Source organism: Saimiri boliviensis, chromosome 19 (assembly GCF_048565385.1).
Source record: "Saimiri boliviensis isolate mSaiBol1 chromosome 19, mSaiBol1.pri, whole genome shotgun sequence".
NCBI classification, from domain to species: domain Eukaryota; kingdom Metazoa; phylum Chordata; class Mammalia; order Primates; family Cebidae; genus Saimiri; species Saimiri boliviensis.
The window spans coordinates 32,429,807-32,454,138 of record NC_133467.1 but is presented as its reverse complement, the minus strand read 5'-3'; positions in this window follow the sequence as shown (position 1 = coordinate 32,454,138).

Genomic DNA, 24,332 nt, shown 5'->3' with positions numbered 1-24,332 from the left:
CTTAGGAGCCAGGCTGAAGCAACATAGGGACAGAGGGAAGTGGATGCCTCTATTACCAAAGGACAAGTGGGACCTGGGCAGGTGAGCTGAGAGGTGAGAATGTGAGCCAGCAGAGGGAGGAAAATGATCAGAGTCTGAGCAGAGAATGGCAAGCAGGTCTGTATTGTCATAGCTTGAAGTGGGAGGCCGGGAGTGATGGGAGGTTCGGGGGCAGTAGGCAATGGAGAACTCTGTAGAACGAGTCAGGGAGCACGCATTTCATCTGGTAGGCAAAGTAGACTCAGGAATGTAATGATACAGTTTATTTCTTAAATATCATAGATAGATCACTTTGAAGGTTCTAGAGACAAAGGGTTTTCGAGAACAAACTGGGAAGCTGCTGTAATTGGCCAGATAAGAGATGAAGTGGCCTGAACTAGGAAAGTGATGGTAGAGATGGGGCGAAGAGGATGGATAAGAGGAATATGAAAGTAGTAAAATCAGCAGAACGTAAATCAAAGAGGGCAGAGGAAGGAGAGGATCGTCAAGGATGGTGCTTTGGGTAAAAAGGCATTTGCACGGTCTGCCGCATAATGGGCATTTGATAAATATTTATCCAAGTACAGTTCCCTGTCGTGATGATTGCTTTTCTATTATTACTACTGAGCGTTACTAAAATGAGAATTCTAGTTTCGGTTTACTCACTACGTGATCCTAGGAACATCAGATTGTCTCTTCTATAAAATGAGAGGGTTTGACTAGATAAATTCTAAAGTCCTTCCCAGCTTTAACTTTTCTGGCAAAATATTGTGGACCAATATTGGAAACATATTATAAAGCTCATTACAATGTTTTCATAGGTAGATGTACTCCAAACTTCAAATAACTAACTTAAAATAAATTCTTGGAAGAACATTCTAATTTGAGAACTGCCAGTACTCTCTTACCTCATTTCCATTTCCCCCCCGCAGGTATAATTTCTTCAGGAATATAAGTCTTGCCTGTCCAAAAAAAGTTTAAGAGACTATGACATATGTTTTGGATCTCCTATAACATGGTATAGAGCCAGGTACATTTCATCATTCAAAATTTACTTGAGTTGAATTCAATTACGTCTCTCTGCAGGAGCTTGATCCTAAATACTTCAAGTATACATTCATTCTTCTATTCAATCAGCAGATACTTACAGAGTGCATAACCAGGTGCAAACTGAATAAGACATCAACAATTCACTGAAGGAGTGAAGAGTGTAGCAGAGTAAATAAGATATTTATGTAGGAAGCCATAATGTGTTCTGGGAAGTGAATGATGGTGTGGTCTCTTCTATGGACACTTATGGACACTGTAAAGTGATGTGGCTATTAAAAGCAGACAGTAATTACTTCCAGTGAAAAGAGACTGAAGGCAGATGTCTCTGGGAGATATTATAATGGCTTGGCCCCCACACTGAAAATAACGTAGCTATTAGCACTGTTTGCTGGTCATTAAGACTGGGTGCTGGGGTGTATGCTCACTGGGGAGCAGAGTTCGGGTGGAATGAAGCTCATCAGATCAGTCAATGGTGAAATTCTAGCTCTTGGCTTCACAGGGAAAACACAGTTTGTGGAGAGATCACTAGATTTGAAATTAGAACGCCTAGGGTCCATCCTCATGACCCAACTTTCTGAATTGTGTGACCTCTGATCATCAGTGCAACTTGTCTTATCCTCCAGTTGCTTCATCTGAAGGGTCACTGGAAATGTCTGCTTAGCTTTGCGACAATCAATGGACACAATAGTAGTAATTAACATTGTAGCTAATGGTCACTGAGTGCCTGCTGTGGGTGTGCAACTGTCTGAAACACTTTAACGTATTAATATATTTAGTCCTTTCAATAACCCTAGTAAGCAGTTACTCTTGCCTCCCTTTTTTATAGGAGGTAACACTGGAGCACCAGTGACTATCCCAAGGCCATGCAGGTAAGAAGCAGTGAAGAAGGTATCAAACCCAGTCAGTCAGGCTCTTGAGCCTACATTCTCTGATCATATGCCCTATTGCCTTTCTTCTAGCATGACAACACTTTGTAAACCATAATATGATATCGAATGGGAACAATAATACTGCTCTAATGAAGCACACCAGTTGGTCCAGACTAAAGGTAAATAGAAGTAGTATAGTTTAATAGGAAAAGATGCACATTATATTATATAAAGCTTAAAAATGGAAACCAGTTCTCTTAGTAGCTTCTGGATATGTTGTCTGCCCAGGATATTAAATTACAAATGATATAATTTACAGAAACTTTTAGCACTTGGAAGAAACATAGTGATTATCTAGCCTGGCCTTGTCCTTGTGCAATTAAAGATATGCCCCAGAAGTTTAAGTGACTTGACTAAGGTCACACATTTGGCAAAGCGGAGAATGAAAAACTATTTAGTAATTGTAGAAAATAGAATGGAAAGAGTGGGATGTTAGTCTGATGCACAAGATTACCTTCCTTTTTCAGCCCTCTGTCTTGCCACCAACCATTCCTACTTGGTGGCCATGTACTTGGAAAAAGGCCACATGATCTTTCCGGCTCCACTCAATGTCTAAGATACCCTGCTTCCTTTGCTTGCATCCACAAACTATTTTCCTCATCCTGTTTACTGAGAAAATCTCTCCTCCGTTGATGAGATTCTGTTTATCTCCCTTTAAAACCCTCCCTCTCCTGAATGGTCTGTCATGGTCTGCCTTTAAAATCCTTGCTCTTTCTCTTCCTCTATTCTCCAAATAATGATGGGGCTAAGTTGTACCCAAAACCCACTTTACAAAGTATTTCCTCAGTACTCTGCAGAAAACACCAAACAAAAATGCCATTTAAAAAGAGGTGTATTTTTTCTTTTAGAATGTAAGCACCTCAAGAGCAGGAACAGTGTTTTCCATATGTTCTATTGTGCCTAGTACACTGTAAATGCTCAATAAATACTGATAATTGGGGAAACAAAGTTATGCTATAAAGTTTCTGTTGATTGATGAGTTGACCTTCTCCTATCAAGGTATATTTCTCCATAATTGAATTACTTCCCTAAGTTAATGCTAGAGACATACATGTTTGATTTGTAATGCTCCTTGTAGAAGATACCATAAAGTAGAACCTTATTGTTCTATTTGTATTCTATCACTTGCATTACGCCATACAAAGTCTATTTTTTTTTTACATTCACATTTAAAGGTAGCTTCCTCCAAAAGTATAAGAAAGAAATTTATCCACTATCTGTTACAGTTACTCAAAGTATCTGTCTTTTTTAACCAGGAAATTTGAGCCTTTAACAGGCACGCTTTTGAATGCTCTGCTTTTGGAGGCCAGGAAACCTCTATTTATTTATTGGGCTCCAAGGTTCTGCTACTTTGGTCTCTGTTAAATGAGTGAAGCCAACCTGATAAATTAATTTAAGCTGTGTTCCTAGCTGTTAATGGCTTCTGTGTGATTCAGATGAGGTGTGTGGTTTGACGGGAGCTTTCATAAAAAGATTTTAGGGTTTTGGGACAGAGCCCCTGTAGAGAAGAGGATTTGTAAAAATAAAACAATAATAAATTGAAAATAATAATAATATCACAAGCAAAACTGCTATCCATGAAATGTTTGCTTTGTGTCAGGAATGTTGTGCTTTCTGAATGGGATTCTCTTAAGTGTTCTCTGAGGGCATCAAAGATCAGACTTATTTTAATTATGTTCTGTTTTCAGAGTGCCTATAAATGTAAGCTGGAGACAGGACTGGGTCACATAGGGCTTCAGGATGTATACATGGTATTATATTTCCTCAAGGCATTTTGAGTTTGGGAGAAAAGGAAACCTTATTTTTAGGTGAGCTAGGCTAAACATAGGCCTAAATCTTTCGTACAGGAGCCAAACATTAACTTTAGAAGCAACCTTTTAATTCATTAACTAGTCAATGATTCGACTCTATAACCAAATCTTCGTTATACATTTTTAAGATACCAGTCATCGAGAAGGATATGTTCAAAAGAAGACTAATCCCTTCTCTGGATGAGAGGCTGTCCTGGCTCAGTCCTGGATATGCCTGAGAGTAGGGAGATATTGGTTTTTGCCCATGAGTGCCTGGGCTGTGAGCCCATCCCCACATACAGAGATAATCAAAGGCATAGAGAAACGTGTTTAGTTCAGTGACAAGGCTAAGGCCCACAGCTACGATTTAGTCAGGACATTGCCCTCTGGCTGCCGCTCAGTGCCCACAAGTTCAGGATGTTGGCACAGAAACAGGTGGTGTCCATCTGGGCTGCTGAAAGCACATGATATTCTCTGAACATGTGATGGAGCAGGCTCCCAGGGCAGCTCCCAAACAGCAGGCTCTGTGGCCGCCTTCACTGCTGATTACATTTCCACTGCACCACATAAGGTGAGAGCAGTTGCCCCTCTGAAAGCCATGCCCCAAGACCCCTTGCTTTCCCCTTCACTTCTCAGTTCCACCCCTCTCCCACAGCTGTTTCAGAGGACAAAGAGACTTTATTGCAGTGTGCAAAGCTTTCAGGATGCAAACTATATCTGGATTAACAACTGTAAGTACAGTTTTATTACTTCAGCTTGGCATTTGCTGACACATAAAGCAAGTCTTTATTGTCAACCCATTCTGCTTCCCAGTTTTAACTTTTGTTCTCCTCCCATCCGACTCCAATTCCAGAGTTATTTTATTTGCTTTCTTGGGTGACTGAGGAGACAATGTCCCTTCTATTTGCCCTCAGGTCCACACCTCATTTTAAAGCCAAAGCTATCATCACCCTGACTACTGGATTCCAATGTGATGAGTGTTTAGTTACTACCACAAGATTTCCATGAACAAGCTGATAAATGGCACATGTTTGAGAAGGCCTTAGGGGTCTGGCAAGCACAAAGGAGTAAACTCTTGATGAGATGGGAAAGCTAACTATGCAAAAGGATGGTGGCCAGTCTTTGTGATATCACATCCCACCTGAAATGTTGCTTGAATGCAAGGAACGTTATCAAACCAGCATGTATGGAGAGGTTAGGAACAAGAATAGTGAAGGTCAGGAAACTGTAACTAGTTCACTTAAAAATATTTATTGAGGATCTTATAATAACAGCAACAGGCATTTTCAAGTGCTTAATATGTGCCAGTCATTATGCCAAACACTTCTATGAACTACCTAATTTAATTTTCACAATGAATACTTGAGATAGAAATGACTGTTATCCAATTAAAGACAAGGCTATCAAGGCTATGGAAATTATGTGGCTTGTTCTATGACAGTTTGCATATCACAGAGCCTATATGTGGTTGATCCAGGATTCGAACTCAAGTAGTCTCACTTTAAACCTACAGGTTTAACACCAGGTGCAAGATCATGCATTTTATTCTTGACATTCAAAAAAGTTAATAAACAAGACAAATAGTATGTCTGCTCTTATCGAATTTACAGTCTAATGGCAGTGATAAATAAATAATCGTCATGTTATGGTAAGGGCCATGAGAAGCTCATGGCTTGCTCCTAGGATAGAACGTCACTGGTCATCTTGTTTTCTCTTTTTCCTCTTACCACCTTGTACATAAATATAAAATTAATCTTCCTAAGAAAATGGATCTTCATATTTATAAGGCTGCAACAGCCTAAACCCTCCTCAACTGAAACATGCTTATAAGGAAGAACTGAAGGGACTAAAAAAGTGTATTCTAGAAAAGAGAAGACTCAGGAACACACTAGTTACTATATAGTCAAGGAGCAAGTAATCAATGGTTCAAAGAATTATTCTGTAGCCTACAGCACCTACCATGTGCCAGGGTGTGTGCTTGGTGCTGAAGATACTAAGAAGAATTCTAAAAATATTAAGAAGAAGTCTGAAAGTCAACTATGAGAATCACTACTTACTAAACTAATTGATTTGCAGACAGTAGGGAGAGATCAATGATCTCTTTGAGAGAAGTATGTGAAGAGATATGCTAAGCAAAGAGAATCACAGAACCACCAAGAGACAGGCAACTGATAGATAACTTGATTTAGAGTTTCTTAAGCAAATAAATAGTCAAACAACACTATTTTTGTTACTAGTGATTCCTTGAGTGGGGAGAAAAAGTTTAGGTTTTTAAGTCAATCCGTCTGGGCTTTGAATTCTGCCCCAGTTGCTTGCTAGCTATTGATTTTGGGCAAAAATGTGAACTTTATGAGCAGATATTTCCTCATTTGTAACCATGAAGATAATAATACACATATCAAAGAAGTGACAGATGTGATCAATACTGCTGAATGTAGGAAAACACAGGAAGTCATTGTTAGCTTCATTCACTCTTTCATTCAATGTCACAGAAGCTTGAATGGGAAAGTCATGTCAAATGCTGAAGTTGAAGTACAGAAAAGAACAATACCAGAAGGCGGGTAGGAGGAAGGCTGTATATTATTTGGAAGATGTTGGTTATGAATGACAAAATGTAACATGAAGTAGATAAAAAAGACAAGACAAGAATAAAAGGATGTGATTGTTCATATAACTCAAAAACCCACAATAAGTGAGGTTGGATCCAGGGGCTCAAGTGAAAGCATGAGATGCCTGTCTCTCAGTCTCCTGGCTCTTGCTCTTCTGTGTTGGTTTTTTTTCTCAGGTATGCATTCTCTAGTTCATAGCAAAAATAGCCTGTGGCATCTCCAGACCTACATGGTCTTTAGTGTTTGCAATTTTGAAGTAGGAAAGTCTCAGAGATATCCATCTCCCAAAACCCCATCCTTGCTGGGGCCACATGCCCACCTCTGACCTAATCATTATGTCTAGGGTGGGGAAAGCAACTTTGAGGAACCGTCATGTACTACACGCCCAGTACGGTGGGGCCTCATCTTTCCCGAGACTGTCATGAGCAGATGATTCAGGTTGACCAATCAGAAAATCTGAACATCTGGCACGCAGACCAGAGCTAGAGAAGTACAGTTACTAGAATAGCAATTTTTTTGTTTTTTTATTTGTTTGTTTTACTAGAGAAGGAGAAAAAGATGGACCAAAAAAAAAAAAAAAAAAAAAAAAAAGAAAAAAAGGCATCAATGTCTACAACTGGAAGATCGAAATTCAAGATATATAATTAGACTACTGATAAATGTTATTGGTACCGTTTGAGACACAGGCAAAGGGGGTATAAGGCTTCTCATCACCAATACACATACTAGCAAGCTAAACTTATGGCGTTCTATTACCATGAAAATATTTTTAAAAATTGCTAGTATCAGAAACACTCTTTGATTTGGGCAAGGAAATCCTGCCTTAGGCCTCACACTGGAAAGGGACCACTGTATCATAAACACAGCCAAAACTAAATTTATTTAAGAAGCCAAAGCAGGGCTGGGCATGGTGGCTCACACCTATAGCTCTAACAACTTTCAGTCCCCCAGAGAAATGCTTCTCCACATCTCTTGTCTTTTGTCCTCAATATAAAAGGCAATTATGAGAAGAGAGGATATTAAATGTTCCCAACACAAAAAAAGATAAATGTTTTGAGGTGATAGATATGCTAATTACCATGATTTGATCATTACACATGGTATACATGTATCAAAGTATCATTCTGTACCCCATAAATAAGCATATTTATTATGTACCAATTAATAATAAAATTAATTTAAGAAGCAATTGTATCCAAATGCCATTAAGTTGGTGTGTTGTGGCACTAGGAGACAGATACTCCCTGCAACTAGGAGAGGTTTGAATGGCAGAAGCTATTAGGACAGAAAAAAACAAATTAATTAACTTGTCAAATTTGTCCTCTAGGATAACACGAATGCAGCACATTCTTGTATAAAAGATTATCATTCCCCCTTAGTGCCAATTGTCCATTTTCTTGCTTCTCTTTGCACTCCAATTTATGGCTTCACAGAAACTCATCAACTAGCACAGGCAGCACTTGGCAGATGAGAAATGTTTTGCAATGTTAAACAATTTATGTAACTCTTAATTTTACCTATTTGTGGTCAATGTAATATGCATAATATTAAAATGGTATGGCACTGATTCTTTACGTTGGCAAGTACATGGACAATGAACTCTAAAACTGAATAAATTATTTTTGTGAAAACATTTGAGTTGATTTAAGTAAAGTTTAAAAATATAAATAAAACTTTAGCTTAAAATAATCTTGAATTCAATTTTTGATATTTATTAAATCAAATTCATATATGCCTTTTTATTTCAACATATTTAAGTACTTTAAAGAAAACTTCCTTAAAAACATAAAAATTATTTTGTTTATAAAGTCTTTTATATTTATTTTAATTTGAATTTTAATAGTATACTCAAATTTCATACACTTTAATGGCTATTTTTAAAATCCCTTAAATAATAATGAGTACAAGAATGTGATAGAAACATTAAGAAATCAGAGTTCATAAAAGAAAAAAAGCTGTAAAGAAAGAAGAAAAGATAAAAGAAAAAGAAAAAAAAGGATGAACAATTTAGAATTATAAACAGTGAAAGTAACTACACTTCTGACATGCAAGACTCACATAAAATGTGTGATTATTACCTTACAAATCTTTTATTACATAAAGAATTATTTATAAAAACAATGCACAGGGGCAAGACAATTATTCCTACCAAATCTTCAACTTGAGCAGGTGAAAGGAAATGCCTGTAACTTCAACCCCTTACTAAATAAAAATTTAATTACTAATAAAAAAATGAGAAAGAAAAAGAGAATGACTGAAAGCAAATTTGCAATTTGGAAAGGTCAAACACAATTTTGACCTGCTCATTGAAATATAAAGAAAGTTACATTTATGAAATTAGCAAATTCTATGACTAAGGAAGAAGAAATTAGCTTTACTATCTTGAGCTTTATTAGATGAAGATATTAGAAAATGGCTATGACATCCTTTTGACATTGTATAAATGTTTTGAGCAAAACATTTCAATTCAAATTAATATATCTGTGCCAGAATTTTAGCCAAAACTTCAGCAGATTTTTTGGTGCCATATACATTGCATAGTTTAAATTTGCCACCCAACTATGCCGATAGATGTGACATTCTTAACAAAAACATTTGTTAAGAAATGTGGGCCATGCCTGTAGTCCCAGCACTTTGGAAGGCCAAGGTGGGTGGATTACCTGATCAGGAGTTCAAGATCAGCCTGACCAACATGGAGAAATCCCATCTCTACTAAAAATACAAAATTAGCTGTTCATGGTGGTGCATGCCTATAATCCCAGCTACTCAGGAGGCTGAGGCAGGAGAATTGCTTGAACCCAGGAGGCAGAGAGCCAAAATGGCCCCATTGCACTCCAGCCTGGGCAAGAAGAGCAAAACTTCGTTTCAAAAAAAAAAAAAAAAAAGAAACGTTGCTTGCTATTAATAATGAACACCACTACCAATATCGAATGAATATTTTTTAAAAGGGTAAAGAGATATTGCTCAAGCTTTTAGAGAAAATGTTTTTCCATATATATTTACAAACATATATATGTGTATATGTAAGTATATATAAAAAACTCATCACTGACTTGAAGCTCAGAGAAAATGTTTCTAAGCTAAAAGAAACTGCATGTGAAAATGCAACAAAAGTGATCTTACAATAACATAAACTTGAGAAAGAAATCAAGAGAACATTTTTATAACTCAGAAAGAAAGGATTCATACATAGACATTCTGGTATTTATTTCTATATAGGCCATTTTAAAGACTATAACTATATTTGGTCATTTTTTGCTCTCTTTATAATATTCCAGCATTAAAATTTTGAAAGAAGAACTTAAGTAATACTGTATGTATCTATATATTGCTTCTAGAAATGGTAAAAAAAATCAGATATGTGGTAATTTATATGATGAAATTTAAATATTTTGTAACATATTCTGTGATAAAGGTAATTTCTTACATTTGACCTTATTACAATGTTTGAACATACTATTCAAGATTTATGGCTCATTTACAACGTTAAACATTGCTCTAAATATTATTTTCTTGTCAGCTCCTATTGTTATTGCCTCAGAAAGCAAATTTTCTACAAATTGAAAATAACAAAAATGGTCAGGCACAGTGGCTCAGGACTGTAATCTCAGCCCTTTGGAAGGCGTAGGTGAGTGGACTGCTTGAGCTCCGGAGTTGGAGACCGGCCTAAACAATGTGGCGAAACTCCATTTCTACTATTAATAAAAATATAAAATATTAGCCATGTATGGTGTTGCACACATATGATCCCAGCTACCTGGGAGGCTGAGTTAGGGGAATCACTTGAGCATGGAAGTCAGGGCTGCAGTGAGCCAAGATCTCACCACTCCACTCACTCCACTCCAGTCTGATCTACATAGTGAGAGCCTGTCTCAAAAAAAAAAAAAAAAAAAAAAGGAAAGAAAGAAAAGAAATGAAAATAGCAAAAATTATTCAGAAACCACAATAATTCAAGGAAAGTGATCTAATTCTAATTGGGCATTGCTTTCAATAAGGCAAATATTATGTGAAAATACTGATTAAAGGAATATAGAGTTTTTTTCTGAAATGAAAGTGAGGAAAATGAATGTCTTAGAATAAATACATACCTTACAAATCATGTGTCCATTGTATTTCTTTTTTCTATTTATTTATTTATTTATTCATTCATTCATTCATTCATTCATTCATTTATCTGAGATAGAGTATTGCTCTTGCCCAGGCTGGAGTTCAGTGGAGCAATCTTGGCTCACTGCAACCTCCACCTCCCTGGTTGAAGTGATTCTCCTGCCTCAGCCTCCTGAGTAGCTGGGAGTACAGGCACATGGCACCACGCCTGGCTAATGTTTTGTATTTTTAGTAGAGATGAGGTTTCACCATGTTGGCCAGGCTGGTCTCGAACTCCTGACCTCAAGTGATCCACCCGCCTTGGCCTCCCGAAGTGCTGGGATTATAGGCATGAACCACCTCACCCAGCCCTATTTTATTTCTTAACCAAATGTAGCCAGTTTAAACAGAACACCCAGACATATGCAACAATAGATAATTTCGGACATCTTTGAGGTTTTGACAGCTTTCAGTCATATCAAAATCATAACTTCATACATACTTTTAAAGTTTTGATATTACAAAGATATATTTGCCTAAGTAAGATTTTAGAACATATTTTATTTACCAATTTTTTTGCTTGATATACAACTTTTGTATATTGATGTAAAATACTCCATTTGTACTTTCCCATAACTCACACATGTTAGGAACAGTCATCGCTAGTATATCTCAGTGTTTAGCTGGAGTAAACATTCTTTACAAAAGAATGGTTCTCAACCCCCATTTCACAACTGACCGCAAGATCAATGCCTGCCCATGATTTCTTTGAATTCTCAGAGGTTTATGTTCTCATACTTACCTCTTGCTCCTGCTGCATTCGTTCAGTTTCTAGATTGCTTCATGTCCAAAACATACTTCCCTATTCATGCGTTCACCTTGGTGTGGAGGTATCTATCAGACTTTACTAAAAGTTTGAAAAGATGTTGTGCATGTTGGTCGTCCCTGCCCTAGTTTATTGTATCCACACTGCCATGAAAAGTAGTTCGTTGGTGGCATCTAATGGACTGTAAAGGTTTTTCCCTGTTTCAGGCTCCTTTTCCCTCCCATCTTTCTTCCCATCTTGTTCTCACTCATTTCTTTCCCTTATCTGCCCTGACTCCTATGGGCTCTGAATTCTTTCCATGCTATAATACAGAAGAGAGCTCTCTCTAGTCCCTACTCAGAAACTCAGTTCCAGGCCCACAGTGGTTGCATCAAAATCCATTAAAGTGCAGTCAACATTAGCAGCAGAAAAGACCAGCAGAGTCCCCGAGACTATTTTTAACAACATCCACCCTCCAAGTCCGCTTTAGAAGGCAGCTACTGTTTTAAATAGCAGTATTCACTTTTTTTTCTCAGTTTCACCAGAAATAGTTTCATAATCACAAGAATATAGGCTTGTGACCCATCAGGACCTAAGCATAACAGCATGGCTGCTGCTAGTGGGTGTTGTATTCATTCAAAAATCACACAATAATTAGATGGATAGCATAGCTTTATTTAGAGTGAAACCTCCGCGCACAGAAGAATGAATAAAAGTAAAAAAGAGGCACTCTTACAGATCTGAAAAACAGCTTTCATGGGCTAGTCCATGGGAAATAACCACCAGGAGGAGGGGTTGCAGTGTGACTTTCATTTCCTCCCAGGGAGCTGCTAGAGATTAGGAGTTGGGTGAAGGAGAAGCTGATTGCCTTGCCTTACGAAGTGGCTCTCCATAAACGAACACTTAGAGCAGACATGGTCATCTTGGGGAACAGTGGATCTTTCCCACTTATCCACACCATCTCTAGGAAAAGCAAGAGTCTGCTGGGGACCATGCATCTATCCTGCTACCCCTTCCATCCTCAAGAAGACTCCTACTGGCCCTCAAATGAAAACCCTCTCTTGTTCTTGATGCAGAGAAGTGTCTGTAGACATTAATTCCTGTAGTCTTCTGCTTCCTGCTCACCCTCCACAGCCAGAGTCAGGGGCTATTCAAATTGCCATAGCCAATGTGTCCTACTGAGGAACACTGCTGCTGTGTTTTCAACCCATGACACTCACCATGAGTACGACAACTGGCCCAGGTAAGCAAGGTGCTGATGCAAATGCAGCATCAAAAGGCTGGCCAATCACCTCTCTCCCTCAGATATTAGCTTGGTGCAAAAGCAATTGCTTTTTTTTTTCCAATTACTGCAAGTACTTTTGCACCAGTCTAATACAGTCAGTCCTAAGCCTGAGCAATCCTACTTCCTAAGTATTTCTCCCTCTTTTCTGTTCCTGTCTCTTCTTTTAGAGCTCTTACTTGGATTTGTGGACTAGCTCAATAAGCAGTCAATTCGGATCAAGGGTTACTCCCCTTCTTCGAACTGTTTACAGAGCGATATTTCTAAAATACCAATTGGATCACATCTTTTCTATAGCTGAAAGCCTCCAGTGTCTTCCCTCCAGAAGCACTTAGGGTAAAGTTCACACTTATTGCCATAATTGTTTTAATAAGCTGGACCCTGCTTATCTTCAAGGCATTATATTTTTATATTTCCACTAGCTCCTTCCTGCTGCCCATCATCCTGTATTCTACACTCTAGTTATACCAAACTACTTTTGGTTTTCCTAACACTGTGGTATTCCTCCAGGACCTTGTACATATTATTCCTTTTGCTTGTAATGAACGCTCTCCACAACCACCCTGCTGGTAATGTCATCCTTTTTGTTTACTTCTCATTTTGGATGTTACTTCCTACAGGAAGTTTTTCTTGACCCCCTAGACTTGATTAAATACCTCTTCTATGTGTTCTCATAACTACTTCTAAACTTGTCTCTCTTGGCTGTAAATTCTCTGTGCAGGAAATATTTCTTTTTCTTCCTTATTCCCAAGGCCTTGCTGAAGGCCAAGCATACAGGGAGTACTCATTAAACTTTTTAAAAAATGGAACAGAACAGAGGCCTCGGGAGTAACGCCACACATCTGCAACCATTTGATCTTTGACAAACCTGACCAAAACAAGCAATGGGGAAAGATTCCCAGTTTAATAAATGGTGTTGGGAAAACTGGCTAGCCATGTGCAAAAAGCTGAAACTGGATCCCTTCCTTACACCTTATACAAAAAAACTCCAGATGGATTAAAGGTTTAAACATAAGACCTAACACCATAAAAACCCTAGAAGAAAACATAGGCAATATCATCAAGGACATAGGCACAGGCAAGAACTTCACGTCTAAAACACCGAAAGCAATGGCAACAAAAGCCAAAATAGACAAATGGGATCTAATTAAACTTAAGAGCTTCTGCACACACACACAAAAAAAATCCTTAGAGTGGACCAGCAACCAACAGAATGGGAGAAAACTTTTGCAATCTACCCATCTGACAAAGGGCTAACAACCAGAATCGACAAAAAACTAAAACAAACTTACAGGAAAAAAACAAACAATCCCATCAAAAAGTGGGTGAAGGATATAAACAGACACTTTTCAAAAGAAGACATTTATGCAGCCAACAAACATATGAAAAAATTCTCATCATCACTGATCATTAGAGAAAGGCAAATCAAACCCACAATGAAATACCATCTCATGTCAGCTAGAATGGCAATCATTAAAAAGTCTGGAGACAACAGATGCTGGAGAGGATGTGTAGAAATAGGAAGACTTTTACATTGGAGTGTAAATTAGTTCAACCATTGTGGAAGACAGTATGGCGATTCCTCAAGGATCTAAAAATAGAAATTCCATTTGATCCAGCAATCCCATTACTGGATATATACCCAGAGTATTATAAATAATTCTATTATAAAGACACATACACAAATATGTTCATTGCAGCACTGTTAACAATAGCAAAGACTTGGATCCAACCCAAATGCCCATCAGTGATAGACTAGATAAAGAAAATGTGGCACATATACACCATGGAATACTATGCAGCCATAAAAAAGATGAGTTCATGTTCTTTGCAAGGACATGGATGAGGCTGGAAACCATCATTCTCAGCAAACTGACAAAAGAACAGAAAACTAAACAACACATGTTCTCACTCATAAGTGGGAGTTGAACAATGAGAACACATGGACACAGGTAGGGGACATCACACACTGGGATCTGTTGGGGGTAGGGGGCTAAGGGAGGGAGAGTAGGGGGTGGAGAGATTGGAGAGGGATAACATTAGGAGAAATACCTAAGGTAGGTGATGGGGGGATGGAGGCAGCAAACCACCATGGCATGTATATACCTATGTTACAATCCTGCACGATCTGTACCTGTACCCTAGAACTTAAAATATAATTTAAAAAATTGATTTATATTGGATATTGATAAATTGCACTTGTACATATGTATGGGCTACAAAGTGATGTTATAGGTATATAACGTGGAATGATTGAATCAAGCTAATTGATATATTCATCACCTCAAACATGTATTTATTCCTCCTGTGTAATGTAACATTGTCCCCTTTAACCCATGTCTCCCCTTTTCCCTCATTTCCCAGCCTCTGGTGATCACCATTCTGCTTTTTGCTACTGTGTGTTTGATTTCTTAGCTTTCACATATAAGCAGAACATGTAGTATTCGTCTATCTGTGCCTGGCTTATTTCACTTGTCATAGTGTCCTCCAGGTTCATTCATGTTGTTGTGAATGATAATTTCCCTCTTTGTAAAGGAAAATAATATTGCACTGTGTGTGTGTAGATTTATGTGTGTGTATGTGTGTATTTTTAACACATTAATCAGTTAATGGGCACTTAACTGACACAATAGCCATAACTTGGCTATTGTGAATAGTCCTGCAATAAACATGGGAGTGCAGATATTTCTACAACATACTGATTTCAAATCCTTTAAATATATAGCCAGAAGTGGGATTATTGGACCATACGGAACTCTACTTCTAGTTTTTTTGAGGAACTTCCATACTGTTTTCCGCAATGGCTGTATTAGTTTACTTTCACATCAACAGTGTGTCAGGGTTCCCTTTTCTTCACATCCACATCAACATTTATCATCCTTTGTCATTTAAAAAATAGCCATTCTGAGAAGTTTGAGGTGATATCTTATTGTGGTTTTAATATGAATTTCCCTAACGATTAGTGATATTGAGGATTTCTTCATGTATCTGTTGGCCATTTCTATGATTTCTTTGGAAAATGTCTATTTCAGGTTCAGTGCCCATTTTTAATATGGTTATTTGTTTTCTACTGAGTTGTTTGAGTTCCTTATAAATTGAATTTTAACCCCATATAGGTCGCAAACATTTTCTTTCTTTCCATAGGTTGCTTCTTCACTGCTTTGTTAATTGCTTTCTTTGCTGTGCAGAAAGTTTTTAGCTTGATGTAATTCCAATTGTCTATTTTTGGGTTTGTTGCCTGAGCTTTTGGGGTCATAATCATTGCCTAGACACTTATCATGTAGTTTTTAACCTATGTTTTCTTAGTAGAGATGAGGTTTCACCATGTTTGTCAGGCTGGTCTCGAACTCCTGACCTCATGATCACCTCTGCCTGCCAAAGTGTAGTTCTGATTTTTTTGTTTTTTGATGGAGTCTTTAGGGTTTCTCGACATCAAATTATATCATCAATAAACGGCAACAATTTCCCTTCTTCCTTTTCAATTTGGATGCCTTTTATATCTTTCTTTTGCCTAATTGCTCTGGCAAGGACTAACAATACAATAATGAATAATAGTGGGCATACTTGTTTTATTTCTGGTCTTAGAGAAAAAGCTTTTAACTTCATTGTTGAGTACAATGTTAACTGTTCTCTTGTTATATATAGCTTTTCTTGTGTTGAGGAGCATCCTTTTTATCCTAATCTGTTGAGAGTTTTTATCATAAAAGAATGTTCACATTTGTCAAATGCTATTTTGTCCATCTAATAGGATGATCACATGGTTTTTGTCCTTTATTCTGTTAAAGTGGTATATCACATTCATAGATTTGCATATGTTGAACCATTCTTTTATCCCTGGGACAAATCCCACTTGATCAAGTAAATAATACTTTTAATGTAACATTGAATTTACTTTGCTAGTATTTTGTTGAGGATTTTTGCATCTATATTCAACAAAGATATTGACATGGTTTTTTTTTTTTCTGTAATGTTCTTGTCTGGTTTTGGTATCAGGGTGATGTTAGCTTTATAAAGAGTTCAAAAGTAATTTTTCAGGGGCCGGGCGCGGTGGCTCAAGCCTGTAATCCCAGCACTTTGGGAGGCTGAGGCGGGTGGATCACAAGGTCAAGAGATCGAGACCATCTTGGTCAACAAGGTGAAACCCCGTCTCTACTAAAAATACAAAAAATTAGCTGGGCATGGTGGCTCATGCCTGTAATCCCAGCTACTCAGGAGGCTGAGACAGGAGAATTGCCTGAACCCAGGAGGCGGAGGTTGCGGTGAGCCGAGATCGTGCCATTGCACTCCAGCCTGGGTAACAAGAGCGAAACTCCATCTCAAAAAAAAAAAAAAAAAAAAAAAAAAAAAAAAGTAATTTTTCCTCTTTGACTTTGGAAAAGTTTGAGAAGAACTGGTATTTGTTCTTTAAATATTTGGTAGAATTTAGCAGGAAAGTCATCAAGTTCTGGAATTTTTTGATGGAGACTTTATTATTGATTCAATCTCTTTATTCATTATTGATCTGTTTGCATATTCTATTCTTCATTATTGTGTCTTGGTGGGTTTTATATGTCTGGGAATTTACACATTTTCTAGGTTATCGAATTTTGTCTTGTGTAATTGTATCATATTTTGTAATTGTAAAATTACAAAATTACACATATTGTGTAATTGTAAAAGCATCATAGTAATATGATCCTTTGTATTTCTGTAGTAGCAGATGTAATTTCTCCTCTTTTATTTCTGATTCCCTTTATTTGAGTCTTCTCTCTTTTTTCTTAGTCTAGCTAGCAGTTTGTTGATTTTAACTTTTCAGAAAAACAACTCTTGGTTTCATTGATTTTTTGTTGTTGTTTTTCAAGTTTCTGTTGTATTTATTTCTGCTCTAATCTTTGCTCTTTTCTTTCTTTTGCTAACTTTGAGTTTAGTTTGCTCTTCTTTTTAGTTCCTTGAGATGTATCACTGGTTTATTTGAAATCTTTTTTTAAAAATAGGCATATTTTTGCTATAAATTTTCCTCTCAGAACTGCTTTTACTACACCCAGTAAGTTTTGTATGTTGTATTTTCATTACCATTTGACTTTAGATTTTTCTTATTTTCTCTTTGATTTTTTTTCTTTAACCCATTGGATGCTTGGGAGCATGTTGTTTACACAGAGTTACCATGAAGGTTTGTTCAGTGTTCATGCTATCAGCCTCTGTACTTCTTGTGAGGTGAGACCAGAGTGGGATTCCTGGGAAGTGTCTCAGAATTCTAGGGAAGCTGGATGTCTAACTCCAGTTCTCTTTCCCCACTGTTGAAACTGAGCCTTGGGGAATCCTTTCTGTGTGGTACTTTGATGACTCATGGGATGGACAGGGGTAATGCAGTCAGTGGGACCATTTTACTTACCTCTTTTGTGGTCTTTAGTTCTGTGGTCCACACTGTTTTCTCAGGCTTATTCTCAAGCTCTGGAGTTTTCACAAAGGCGTCCTTATCTGTGGGTAATTGCCAGTTGAACTTTCTATGGGGGTAGTGAAGCCTGTGACCTCTCATTCTGCTATCTTGCTAATATCTCCAGCTAAATCTTCATTAATTAAATTAAACAATCAATGAATAAAGTATATAGAGAGTGAGAAAAGGGGAAAAATAAAGTAGAACGTATGTAGTAAGAGGAGAAGCAGAGGGAAGAGTTGAGATGCCCATATGGAAGACTTGAAGAACTGCTACTAGTTTATTGCACTTACTTTGAAATGAGTACATTTATCATTGTATTTTAAAGTAGTAATGAATGATGTATCAGCCACATGCGGGGTCCAAATATTTGGCTGCTTTATTCTCTTCTTCTTCCTTCTCATCTATTTGTAAAATAATTCTCTGTAAACTGAGGTGATCTGCACATACTTCTGTCCTGAAAACCTGATGAAGCCTATCACCAAAATAAAGGAAAAAATTGCAAGTCTTGGACCACCCTATTTAGTATTTCCCATATGTCTAGTATACACTTATGATAGCACAAGTAGGGATATGATGATTGTATAAAATATTTTGCCTCCCATGAAAAGCTTATATTTAAAGAGACAGCCCATCTATACAAAATCATTAGTCAAATATTACTAGATAGTAGTTGATTAAGTGAAAGTTGAGTAAAAATAATTAGAATTTAGACACAGAGATGAGCTCAGTGTGAGCTGAAGACTTCAAATAAAGCTTCAAAGAAGAAGTGATATTAACAGAAACTCTGAAATTATTGTATTATTTGGATTGATTTGATATTTTTACTCGGATTTTATTCTGAGAAAAAGCTAGCCTGTGCCAACTTGCAGAGAGTGCCTCACAAAGTCTGGATGCATGTCCCCACCAAACCTCATGTTGAAATGTAATCCCCATCGGAGGTGGGGCCTGGAGGGAGGTGTTTGGATTGTGGGGGCGGATCTCTCATGAATGGCTTAGGCCATCCCCTAGAGATAAGTGAGCTCTTGCTATGAGTTCCCATGAGATTTGATCATTTAAAAGTGTATGGCACCTCCTCGCTACCTGACTCTCTCTTTTCCTCCTGCTTTTGTCTTGTGGAGTCCCTGCTCCCACTTTACCTTCTGCTGTAATTGTGCTTCCTGAAGCCTCCCCAGAAGCTGAGCAGATGCTAGCATCATGCTTTCTGTAAAGCCTGCAGAACCAATTAAACCTCTTGTCTTTATAAATTACCCAGTCTCAGGTAATTCTTCATAGCAATGCAAGAAAAGCCTAATACAGCACCCTTTAAAAAGGTAGTAAAAAACAAATCTGGTCTTTTAAAAGTAGATTAGCTGGTTTTCAGTTCCCTCATGCAAAAAGCTCAGAAGTCATCAGTTCCATTCTAATGTCAACAACAACAAAAAAGCTAAATAAATGAAATTAGCAACTTTTCATGAATGCATCAGAAAACTGAGATTGCAGGGCAAATTGCCACCCCTAAATCTGGAAAAACAGGTGAATCCAGCACATGAAGATAGATCTGCTTACTGCTGGAGAAGCCCTGAAGCCATAAACTGGAACACTTAAATAACAATATTGATAAATTTTGGAAGGCTAATGTAAGAACTATCCTGAGAATGAAAAATTCCTGGGTGCTACAATCTTAAGGGCCTCCACATACTTCTGCAGGTTTTACTTCCAGACACTGCACAGTGTTCTGATGGTGAAGAAGTCAGAAAGATTCACGGCTCAGGTAGAGGGAGGGAAAGAATAACTTGTAAAGTACAGCCTGACTGTTCTTCATAGCAAAGACTTACTCTCCAGGGGTAAAGATTTATCAGAGCCTTATCCCACCTGGGGGAAAATAATTTCTCTTACTCTAGCTCTCTCTAGCATTCCTATTCCATCCAAGAGTCAGGAGAGAGGATAAGACACATTTGTGAAGGTCACATTCCAGGAACACAGGCCCACTAAAAGAATGAGATTTAATAATAAGATTACAGAATGCACCCTACTTCCACATCTTACCATCAGATCAAAAGGGCTTTGGTATAATTGTGGGTCATAGTTAAAAGAGCTACAAGATTTAAACTCTCTCTGAAGAGAAGTACTTAGGAAATCTCAAAGTTAACAAAGTAGAAAAAACAAGGACACTAGAGGAATTGAAAGTCTCTGGCCTTTGCTGATAAAGCAAACATTAAACATAGCCCAACTCTTAGCCAGAGTAACATAAAACCTCACATTAAATGCATGTTTACCTGAGTTTCTATTGTCTAATACATCATTGTATAGGTTTCAACAAATAATTGGAAAATGTGCCAGAAGAAAGGGAAAATGCAGTTTGAACAGACAAAGCAAGAATCAGAAAGAGATTCAGATATAACAGATTTTGGAATTATCATATAATATAATTATCTGTCTGATAATTTTCTAACATAATTATTATGTTAAGAGTGAAAATGACAAAATAGACAACATGCCAAACAGATGGGTAATGTAAAAGCAGAGATTAAAACTCTAAGAACAATAATGGGCAATCCTAGAAATCAAAAACTCTGTAACAGAGGTAAAAAATGTCTTTGATGGTCTCATCAGTAGACTGAACATGAGTAAGAAAAGAATCAGTGAACTTAATGACCAACTTCTCATACTGAAGTACAAAGAGAGAGAAAAAAGGGAAGAAAACAAAAACCAAAACAGAACACACAAGGACTGTGGAACAATTTCAAAAGGTATAACATATGTGTAACTGGAATATTAGAAGGAGAAGAAAGAGACAGGAATGTGAAGTAAAATAGAGAGCATTTTTGGAAGTTAATGACAGACCTCAAACTACAGATTAAGTAAGCTCAGATAACTACAAGCTGAAGAAATACCAAAAGATACACAAAGAGGTGGGCATATCATTCAGACTGCAGAAAACCAAAGACAAAGAAAAAAAAATCTTAGAAAAATCCAGGAGGAAATTCACATCATCTGACCTATAAAAGAACATGGTAAGAATTATAGCAGACTTCTTGTCAGTAACTGTGCAAGCTAGAAGAGAGTGAAGAAAAATATTTAAAACTTTGAAAGAAATAAAAATACCCACCCAGAATTCTGCATTCATCAAAAATACACTTCAAATATGAAAGATCTTTTTCAATAAAATAACGAAGAATGTATTGCCAAGAAATTCACCTAAACTTCATTTTAAAATTAGTTCTCTAGGCATAAGGACAAATTATGTTTCAGGAACTGGGATCTACCTAAAAAGAGGAAGAAGAGGAGAGGGGCTAAGATGGCTGACTAGAAGCAGTTAATGTGGGTGGCTTGCCCAGAGAGGAACAGAAGGGAAGGGTAAACACAACGCTTTCAACTGAAACATCCAGACACTAGCATTGGGACTAATCAAGGAAAAAACCTGACCCATGGAGAATGAAAAAAAGCAAGGCAGGACAATGGCCCACCAAGGAGTAATACAGAGCCAGGATAATCTTACCCACCCAGGAAAGTAGTGAGTAAATGTGTGACCCCAGGAAACCATGCTTCTTCCATGGATTTTTGCAACCTTCCTTGTGAGCCTGTCCCACCAGGGCCTGCAGTCTGACAGACAAAGCTACGTGGAGTTTAGGCAGAGCAGCCACTCAGGCATGCGTGGATACCCTGGAGGCTTAAATACTTGGGCTTTCCGGCAAAAGTAGCTGCAGCTCCAGCAAAGTGAAAGATTAGGCCCCCATACATCTCCCTAGGAAAGAGGCTAAATCACGGGCAGAGCAGTGACAGCATGCAGGCCCCGCTTTCACAGCACCTTACAAGATAAGACTCACTGGCTTGGAATTCCAGCCAGGCAGTAGCGGCATTGCGCCACCCTAAGGGGATGGAGAGGGATGGAGGAGGAGGATGAGCTACCACTTTTGCTGTTTGGGGGCCTTAGCCATTCCAGACTTCAGGCTCTGAAGAGCCCAAGCTGACTGGTGGTCAAGGAATCCCCAACCACAGCACAATACAGCTGCTCTACCAAAAAGTGGCCAGACTGCTGCTTTAAGTGGGTCCCCAATCCCATGCCTCTTCACTGGGCAGGATCTCCCAACTGGGGTCTGCAGCCACTCCCAACCATGTACTCCATTCAACAGAGATTTTATTCCCCCTAGGGTGGTGCTCCCAGAGGGAGGAACAGACTGCCATCTTTGCTGTTAGGGCAACTTAGCCGATCCAGCCTTCAGGCTTTGGAGAGTCTGAGCTGATGAGGGGAAGAAGGGATCCCCCAGCACAGCACAACTGCTCTAGTGAAACATGGCCAGACTGCTTTTTTAAGTGTATCCCTAATCCCATTCCTCCTCACTGGGCAGGACTTGCCAACCAGGGCCTCCAGCCACCTCCATTGGTGTTATCCGATAGAGAGTTTTATAATCTCCCTGGGATGAAGCTCCCAGAGGGAGGGGTGGGTCACCATCTTTGGCTAAGTTTGGACAACTTAGCCATTCCAGTCTTCAGGCTTTGAGTTTTTAAGGTGACCAGGAGCTGAAGCAGATCCCCAGCACAGCACAGCTGCTCCAGCAAAACATGGCTGAACTGTGTTTTAATTTGGTTCCTCCTCAGTGGGTAGGACCTCCCAAGTGGAATCTCCAGCCACCTCCTACAGGCACCTTTGGGTCAGCAACAGGCCCATACCTCCATAGGCTTAAGCTCCCAGAAGGAGGGATATGCTGCCATCTTTGCTGTTTTGCAGCCTTCATTGGTGATACTTCTAGGTACTGGAAAATCCAAGGTGACTAGGGACTGGAGTGGGTCCCAAGCACACCACGGCAGCCCTTTGGAAAAGTGGTCAGACTGTTATGTGGGTCCTTATTCCCATGTCTCCTCACCAGGCCTGGGCCTCCAGCCACCCCAGCCAGAGCTATTGAGCCAGTAACAACTTGGCAATGCTCTAGACAGAACCTCCGGGGGCAACTGAAAGCCTCTCTGCCACTGCCTCTGCAGTGGAACTGCCCTTACCACCCTCAGACAAACAAAGGAGCAAAGACCCTAAGTGCCTTAGCCATACCTCCAATGAGCTATGGTCAACCCAAGGAGAGGAGGCCAGTCCATCTCCCATAGGTCCCCCATACCCCTGACTGCTTGTCATCAGACAGGGAACCCCTGGCACATGCTTACCTGTATAACCCTGATGGAGGGTTATACATGTTCTTACTTGTAAGTGGTAGCTAAATGATGAGGACACATGAACACATAGAGGGGATAAATGCACACTTGCGCCTACTGGAAAGCAGAGTGTGGGAGAAGGGAGAGGATCAGGAAAATTTTAAAAAAATGCCTAATGGATACTTGGTTTAATATCTGGATGATGAAATAATCTGTACAACAAACCCCCAAGACACACATTTAACTGTGTAACAAACCTGCACATCCTGCACATGTACCACTGAATTTAAAATAAAAGTTTAAAAAAATTAAAAAAAAAATGAACAAAAGCTCTGGCTGAGCACAGTGGCTCATGCCTGTAATCCCAGCACTTTGGGAGGCTGGGGCGGGCAGATTGCAAGGTCAGGCGTTCAAGACCAGCCTGGCCAACGTGGTGAAACCCCGTCTCTACTAAATACACACACACACACACACACACACAAAAGAAAAGCCGGATATGATGGCACATGCTTGTAATCCCAGCTACTCAGGAGGCTGAGGCAGGAGAATCACTTGAACCTGGGAGGCAGAGGTTGCAGTGAGCCGAGATCATGAGAGGCCCATACTATGAATCATTAGCATTCTTCAAAGGGAGGAGGAGAAAGTGAACAACTTGGAAAACATATTTCAGGATATAATTCATGAAAACTTTCCCAACCTTGCTGGAGAGGCCAACAGTCAAATTCAGGAAATACAGGGGACTCTTCCAAGATTTGACACAAGAAAATCATCCCCAAGACACATAATGATCAGAAATAAAAGAATGTTAAAGGCAGCAAGAAAGAAAGGGCAGGTCACCTACAAAGGGAACCCAATCAGGCTAACAGCAGACCTCTCAGCTAAAACTGAAACTACAAGCCAAAAGAGATTGGAAACCTATACTCAATATTTTTATAGGAAAAAAAAATCTTCAACTAAGAATTTTATATTAAGTTTCCTAAGTGAAGGAGAAATAAGATGTTTTCAGATAAGCAAATGTTGAGGGAATTCATTACCACCAGATCTGCCTTACGAGAGATCTTGAAAGAAGCACTAAATATAGAAAGAAAAAAACCACTACCAGCTAATACAAAACACACTATAGATTTGTCTCAAATTCAATCAAGATTTTAGCAAGTGATTTTGTAGGAAACTGAACTTTGACAAAGGAGCAAAGGCAATTCAAAACATAAAGGATACTTTTTTCA